Raw genomic sequence first — 7,765 nt, 5'->3', positions numbered from 1 at the left:
AGACGAAACGTGCGTCTGGCGTATTAAATTATAAGCCTGGTACCTTTGATAACTATTTACAGAATATCAAGAATCAAATTTCGCTGCTTATTGGTCGGTGGAGTGATAATATGTTTCGCCAATTTTATTTAATTGCAGAAATATAACTTATGAATCAAATGCGCCGTAAAATTCACTACTGAGACGACCCCTTTCATTTTATCTGTCAAAGTCGGTGTGAACAGTCGCTAGTGATCATACCGAGACTTTCCGTAAATCTCTACTTATAGCGTTACATCACGACTATGGAAGTTTTTAACTACCTTGCATGGCTATCCAGCCCTTGCACTGTCGGCCCTGGCTTGCGCCTTTTTGGGCATTTAAATAATTTAGTTTTTACCATAAGATAATTGATATAATTTAGAATGACTGCGTTACATCAAGAATTCTACTCGGGAATACAACACCCGTGAATTGTGAATTTCTGTAAGGGGATGACCATTAGAATTTATGAAGGGGCAGGTGGATGTTTTGTGGACATAATTTTTATTTTTCCTGCTGATACATGAAGGTCTGTTACATAAATTTATTTCGCGCGACATTGTACCGCAAAAATCTATTTTCACTCTTGAACACACTCGTTTCCTACATTTTGTATGCAAGAATATATTTTTTCCATACTGTCTGTAGCAAGATATTTTTTTTCGGTTCTTACAAGGCTAGACCATTCTTTTAAAGAAATACTCTTTCCCTATTCCCCTTAACAGAATATCAAATGATTGCTCTCTAAGCTATCAATTTTTTCCATGAATAATGCTAATACTAAAAAAGAAAAATGATACCGTATCAATCAATTCTTCAAGACAATTTTCTTCTATATTTTAATAATTAATTTTGTTAACTAGGGTTCATCAACATAGTTTTGGTTGTAAAAATCAACCCATAAACACACGCTGTAATCGGATATAGATGTTGACTGGGAATTCGTCTTTTGACTCTTTTCTCTCCTATATCCATGGTTGATGCATCCGTAATCAGATTCAAAACGACGGTAATTGTCATATGTTCTCCTTCGAGGACAGCTAAGGGTTACTGTACGTTGCAACAATGGTTGAACAGGCCTAAATGTATCCACGATATTGTATTCAAACATACTTGGAGTTCCCATCAAGGCCCGGAATGCATTTATCTACAACGAACCATATATAGATATGAAAAAAACAAGTCTGTAATTTTGCTAACTTATCCAATTTCATTTGTTTTATAATTGCATGTTTAAATACTTGACATCTTTCGGGTTTTAGTATCAATCAAGATATCTTATTTATAAGCTTTTAATAAGATATCGAGCAAGATCTGATAAGACGTATCTCTTCCTTTCTATGAGGGTCTGGATGGTTTAAAGATGATGATCCAATTTAATATTATACTATAGAAAATTGGACAACAAAAAAATAAAGAAATAGAGAATAACGGGGTGCTGAAGTATATAAAGAATAGAGAATAATTTGCAAAATTTATGAAGAAAAGAGAAAAAGGTCTTCAAAAGTTAAAGAATTATTTGAATACATACTTGATGGTCCCATCAAACATTCTTTTATGCATAGTCACTTAATTTTTTTTTTTAGTTTTAACTGAAAAATGTTAATGACTCAGCAAATTCTGAGTATTGTTCTTTATTGATTTTTTTCACTAATAAGCAGTCTGTCATTTACATATATCACATGTACATAGATTATATAGATTATAACATGTCATTTTTCATATCAGACCCCTTATCAGCCCTAGTTATTGATATCAGCCCGAGAGCCGACAGGCTCGAAAGATGATTTTGACCATGGGCTGATAAGGGGTCTGATATGAAAAATGACATGTTCTGTTCTTTTTATCATATACTTCAGCAGAAGACATACAGCCAAGAACTTTTTTTAAAACTTTGAAAAATGGATTTATTGAATCATTTGTTTTGCATTTGTTAATAATATACTTTTCTGTTTCCTAATATTTAATTTTTATCATACTTAGTTATGTTTTTTCACTAAAAATGTGCCATAAGGTGTATTTTCCGGATTTGCAGAATGACGTCAAAATCCTATACGATAACGTTACAGAAAGGCATGCGATATTAACCGAAATAAGTTGATATAAACCGCAAGCAGTTGATAACGAAAGTCATGTCACACGGCTGAGACATTTCTTCAAATATAATGAATAAAAATATATACAAATTAGTTTTATCAAGGGGTAGAATTATACCATTATTTTCTATAAGTATATGATAAAGAAGCTGAACAGATGGACCAATTGGCACTTTAATGGCAGTCTCCCATGCAGAGTATTCGGTCCTTGCTAGAGATTGCTTTAATGGAAGTAATAAATATTCTTAAATCTTTTTTTCTTTTTTACAGTAATTGGAGTAGTTAAATAATTTTGATAAAAAAAAATGATATATTATTTACCTGGTATTCTGACATAGAAATGCTGTGTTCAAAAATGGTCCATATAATATCCTCAGTACATGGAGGTGTTGTAAAACTTCCACAATATCGGTACCAACATGTGGTTGATTCCGGGAAGAGATATATGACTGGAAATGTGTCGAGGACTATCTTACTACCTGTAAATCAGAATATTTTGAAATAAAATTGTTAATATTATTAATCGAATATTTTTAAGGAGTTATGATTCGTTAAAACTTGATCACATGTACATTTGTATTTATTCAGTTTGCACTCCAATATTTTTTTTAATAATATAATGTAACAATTGTAGCCTTTGGTTGAGGTCGATACGAGGTTATATCGACCTGGAGAAGCATATCGACCTCGGACTTCATCCTCAGTCAATATGCTTCTCTTAGGTCGATATAACCTCGTATCGACCTTATACAAAGGCTATAATTATAAATATATTGTAAAATACTTCATAGAAGGAACTCTGTTGACGTTATTTTTGTATTGACTAATTATCGCTGATTATTGTTTCAAATCAACGTGTCTATAACGGGCTAATGATTCCCTATGATCATGTTGGTAATGCTGGCTGCATGACCGTTGACCTTCGCTCAACAACATTGCATTATGTTAGCAAACTTCTCGTATACAGTTTGATAAGCAATTTAATTCTAATATAATGGATTACTTGTACTCGGTTCATCTGCATTGAGCGCAATGCATAGTTTCTCTTAAGGAAGAAGGAAAAAAATGTCATTTAAACCACGATAATTGGTATTAGATAACGATTTTGATATTTTGGTACTGTTTCAAATAATGCATGCTGTCACTCCATCCAACCAACTATGTCTGTTTAAGCCTGTGTCTTCGTTCGCGACCATTTCTCAGAAAATTATCAACATGTAGCCAGAAATAACATGATTCAATGGCTTATCAAAGAATCAAAATTAATTAATTATGCCCTTTTGATACATGGTAAAAGAAATCGCCAAAAATATTAAAGTTTTACTTTTCATTTCATTTTCCTGGTTGAAGGCAGGACTATAGAAAATATGGTGACCTGAACGTCTCCAATGTCACAATTAAAATGTTAGAGGCATAACTGCCATAAGTCAGAAAATTGAACGAGGAAAATGCGAAAAGAATTTCATAAATTTATAATTCTTAATTTGATTGGAATAATTCAAATTGCAGCAATGATTATTATACAAATAGATTGCCTGGTATGTCAGCAAGAGCCTTATCGGGTAAATCTTATTACCCTGCAAGTAATTGGATAATATGCTGCTTGAATTAAAGATGAAAACGAGAGCGATGCTCGGGATGAAGGTAGTGGTATGGCAATCATCAAACCTATACATGTTTAAGCTTTGATGCTGTATATATCTCATTCGAATATTAATAACATATATTTCATAAAAACATGCCATACAACGCCGTTAAACTTTATTCTGTTTGATTTATTGATGAAGTTATTAAATCATATCAAAATCTTTTGTTTTGGTTTTCATTCCTAATGTGTGTCGAAAAGGTTGTCTGTTTCACTTACCTTGTGAGGCTATGTATGGGAGCATTGACACTATTTTGTCATAATTAGGATTGTGTTTGCCAGGCTGCAATGAAAATCATCTGTCATTGAATTCATATATATTAACAATGTAAAAAAATTTGTTAGCAAAGAGATGTTATTTGTATCACAGGTATGCTTTTCATTTGTAGAAATACTGTACTTTTATGTGTGTTGTGCTTCGGTACCAAGCAGTGGATTTGAGGGGTTATAAATACTACTTACGCCTTATATAAGAATGCTGAATTTTGATTGGTTGGTAGCCAGTGTATTTTTCGCATATTCTAACCTTTTTTTCTCATTTCAAACGAATTTGCATGTTTTTCACCACTGCCGGTGAATTTGCATCAAATTCCCCTCTATGCCGTGGTATTTGCCATTTTGGATATTCCTTTTTTACCCTCGCGGGCTTCTTCCCGCCAAAATCATTAGGATATGACGTTACATCAAGACAGCGCTAACGCGTATAAGTACATGTATAATTCCCGCGGTATTATGATAGTCTCTACTTATCCTCAAAATTATGCATGTTTATGGGTTACAGCTGACTAGTAAAAAAATATTTCCTTTCACCAGTACAGAGAGTTTCAATCAAGATCTATTCGGTGTAATTAAACAGATATATCATGTTAGAATGTGATCGGATTAACGTCCTGGTCCTTATTTGACTTTAGATATATCATGTTATGGAGGGGTATTTGCGAAAAATACCAGTCTTGGGACCAAATTTCCCTTGCCTAGCGGCTCGGGAAATTTAACAATCCCTCGACTGGTATTTTTCGCAAATACCCCTCCATAACATGATATATCAAAAGTCAAATAAGGACCAGGACGTTAATCCGATCACATTCTAAAAGAGTCATGCTCTCTGAACGTGGAAGAACCCTGTCACTAACACATTGAAAGGAATAACTAAAGGATTATCTTGTACAAATTAAAATGCCTGCTTCTACTTATAACGCACCCATTTACCCAATGCTAGGCGAAATTTCCCGCAAGTGGCCCCACTAGCAGACCCTACTTTATCAATTGTTCTTCAATTTCTTCTCGTCTTGTGTTATTATGCAGGAGTATTTTTCTCTTGAGCCAAAAAGTAATTAATAATCAATTCGATAGATGAAGGATAATAATAAAACCTCATATCCTACCTTCATCATAAATGTGGTATTTAAAGGGTCATGTGTCACCTCTTTATGTTGTCTGTTTGTTGTTTGTTTTCTGTCTTATTGGTGTATAGCTCATATGTCTTTTTATTCATTTGCCTTAATTTCATGTACACTTTAATTTGTGAATTCTGCTTTGATTTTTTAGGTAACGAGATGAGTTAAAATGACCTTACATGGATTAATACTGAAATCACTGCTTGTAATTCTACTGGTCCATTTCCTGTTGGGACAAAATCAAAATGGACCTGAAATACAACATGTACATTGTAAAGGTTCAGGAAAAGTTCAATACACCAAAGAAAGGAATATTCATATCTTTTAATGACATGTACGTTTGTGACCAACATTTGCATAATGTTCTGTTAAAAAGCATTCACTTGATGAAAGTAAGTATTTATGAGGGTCTGTATTTTTTTATTTGGAAGGGGGGGGGGGAATGCTAACTTGTTAGGCAATGTTTTTCTATTATTTTTTTCCCGTTATATTACATTCTTTACTTTTTGACATCCCATGATATTGTATTCTTTTTGTTCTTTTCTCTTTATAGTTTATACTAATAACATTTTGTTTTTCAAATAGTCGTCTTGTAACGTTCTTGGTAAAGGCGTATCAAGAAAAGCGCTTAGTACGCATGAAATTATAAAGTGTAATTTTCATTTTATACTCTATTTTTTGCCCATTATTCTCTATTAAGTTAACCCATCGAGAACCTCATATAAACTGTAAGGATGTGTTTAGGTTCATAAATTTATCAGTATATGTATATACATCTTGTCTAGACTACTTAAAAGTGTGTCGTCTAAAATATACAAGGAGAATAATAACCAATAGATATAAGAAGATGTGGTATGATTACCAATGAGACAACTCTCCATCCAAGACACAATTTATAAAAGTAAACCATTATAGGTCAAAGTACGGTCTTTAACACGGAGCCTTGGCTTAAGTCTACTTACTTCCATGGCATATCAGTGTCCGTTTATTGTGTGCTCTGAACCCCATTGACTTTTACTCCCCCAATGGAAATGAAATTCTTTAAGTTAAAGGGGTTCCTGAAGACCTCCTCTTTTAATGAGTGGCTGATGATCCGGAAAGTCTATTATAACTGTACAAACGATAGAATATAGTAAAAAGGTTAAAAAGAAAGAAAAATAACAACACAACAGAAAAAAAAAACATCACTTACAACAAAAGTTTTCTAACTTATTACAAGTATAATTCAAATTCGATAACAATTTTGTGCGTATTTAAGATGTAAACTTTCACGAAGAATATAAGCCTATAAAAATATTTTTTTTAAGAATATGTTTACCTGCATGACCATTGTTTCTCATCTCCATTTTTACTCCTTCTGTATGTTCTAGATCCGAGAAGTCAAACGGGACAATTATGTTGTTTTTTACCACATCTTTCGTTTTAATATCGACAGGTGACTGTCTTCTCCCAATGCACATTCCATTGCCTTCCAAGCAATGCCAAAATGATGGCGCTAGAAAAAAAAATGACAATAACATTTGCAAAAAGGCATTTAAGAAAGACTGAATTTTAAAAAATAATTGAATACGAAGTTTTTCCTTTTTTCAATAATGGTTACTGTAATAAGAATTATCAGTAGCGCAAAGTCAATATTTATAGATTATCGTTGGTTATCTCAACGAGATTGATTTTCTCGCTTGAGCCGGTAAGGCGAAAGCGAGAAAAGCAATCGAGTTGAGATGACCAATGATAATCTGTTTATCGCTATTTTACCTATCAAGACGATGTTAATTTCCTTGACAACGGCACGTGTTCCCTTAGTTTCTAGCGATAATTTTCATATCACTCGACTCCGTTTTCATAGCACTCGACTCCGCTGAGAACGGAAATTATCAGTCAGCAAGATCAAAGGAAACTTTCGTAAAATAGCGATAATCTTTGCTATTACTTTTGGATTTAGTTATTTTCTTTTCTTTTTTAAATATTGCATATGCAAAAGAAGAGGTGTGATTAACAAAAGTATGGACCAATGAAAAAGCCATCAAACGACACAAAAACGAAAACGAAATAAAAACAGAAACACAAATTAATAACCAAAACCAAAACCAAAAGGCGTCTAAAAATATTAAATTAAATGATTAAAACATGGTCATCTTCAATTAGATATTTGTCTATATACGTTTAAGGTCTTTTTTTTTTAAACTTGAAACACATCGTTAGTGGTTGGTTAATGTCATTTTGGTATTTGTTGTTTATTTTGTTGTATCTGGAGAATGTGGAGTTAATGACACTTAGATTGTCGAACATTTGAATAATATTTCATCACAACTCTTTTTTAAGATATTTTTAAGGTCAAGTAACCGTAAATGGGCTATATCACTGATTTTGGTAAAATTGTGCATACAACTTTGGCTCTTTGAACTATAACTGAACATCTAAAAATAATGCATTTGTCTCTTTTATTGTCTGAAATATTCCTGATTTGATTCTTTGAAAAAGTTAACTTTTGTATAGAAAACACATCAAATAAACGTAAACGTTCTTAGTTTGTGTTATAATCATCAAATCTCAAATTTCAAATCCATATTTTTTTTTTAAATTATATGTTGTTCATACATAAACTT

General features: G+C 32.6%; 1 long non-coding RNA gene across 1 annotated transcript; it reads right to left on the bottom strand.

The window, feature by feature from the left end:
- Positions 1–858: 858 nt before the first annotated feature.
- LOC127724524 (uncharacterized) lies at positions 859–2,590 on the bottom strand. Its single transcript, XR_007992544.1, has 2 exons — positions 2,439–2,590; positions 859–1,168 (listed from the first exon to the last, which is right to left on the bottom strand). It is a non-coding gene; the product is annotated as an uncharacterized LOC127724524 (long non-coding RNA).
- Between the last annotated feature and the right edge of the window lie 5,175 nt (positions 2,591–7,765).

This window comes from Mytilus californianus, unplaced genomic scaffold, assembly GCF_021869535.1.
Source record: "Mytilus californianus isolate M0D057914Y unplaced genomic scaffold, xbMytCali1.0.p SCAF_14, whole genome shotgun sequence".
Lineage (NCBI taxonomy): Eukaryota > Metazoa > Mollusca > Bivalvia > Mytilida > Mytilidae > Mytilus > Mytilus californianus.
The sequence above is the reverse complement of the archived record's forward strand: the minus strand, read 5'-3'. Positions and strand labels throughout refer to the sequence as shown.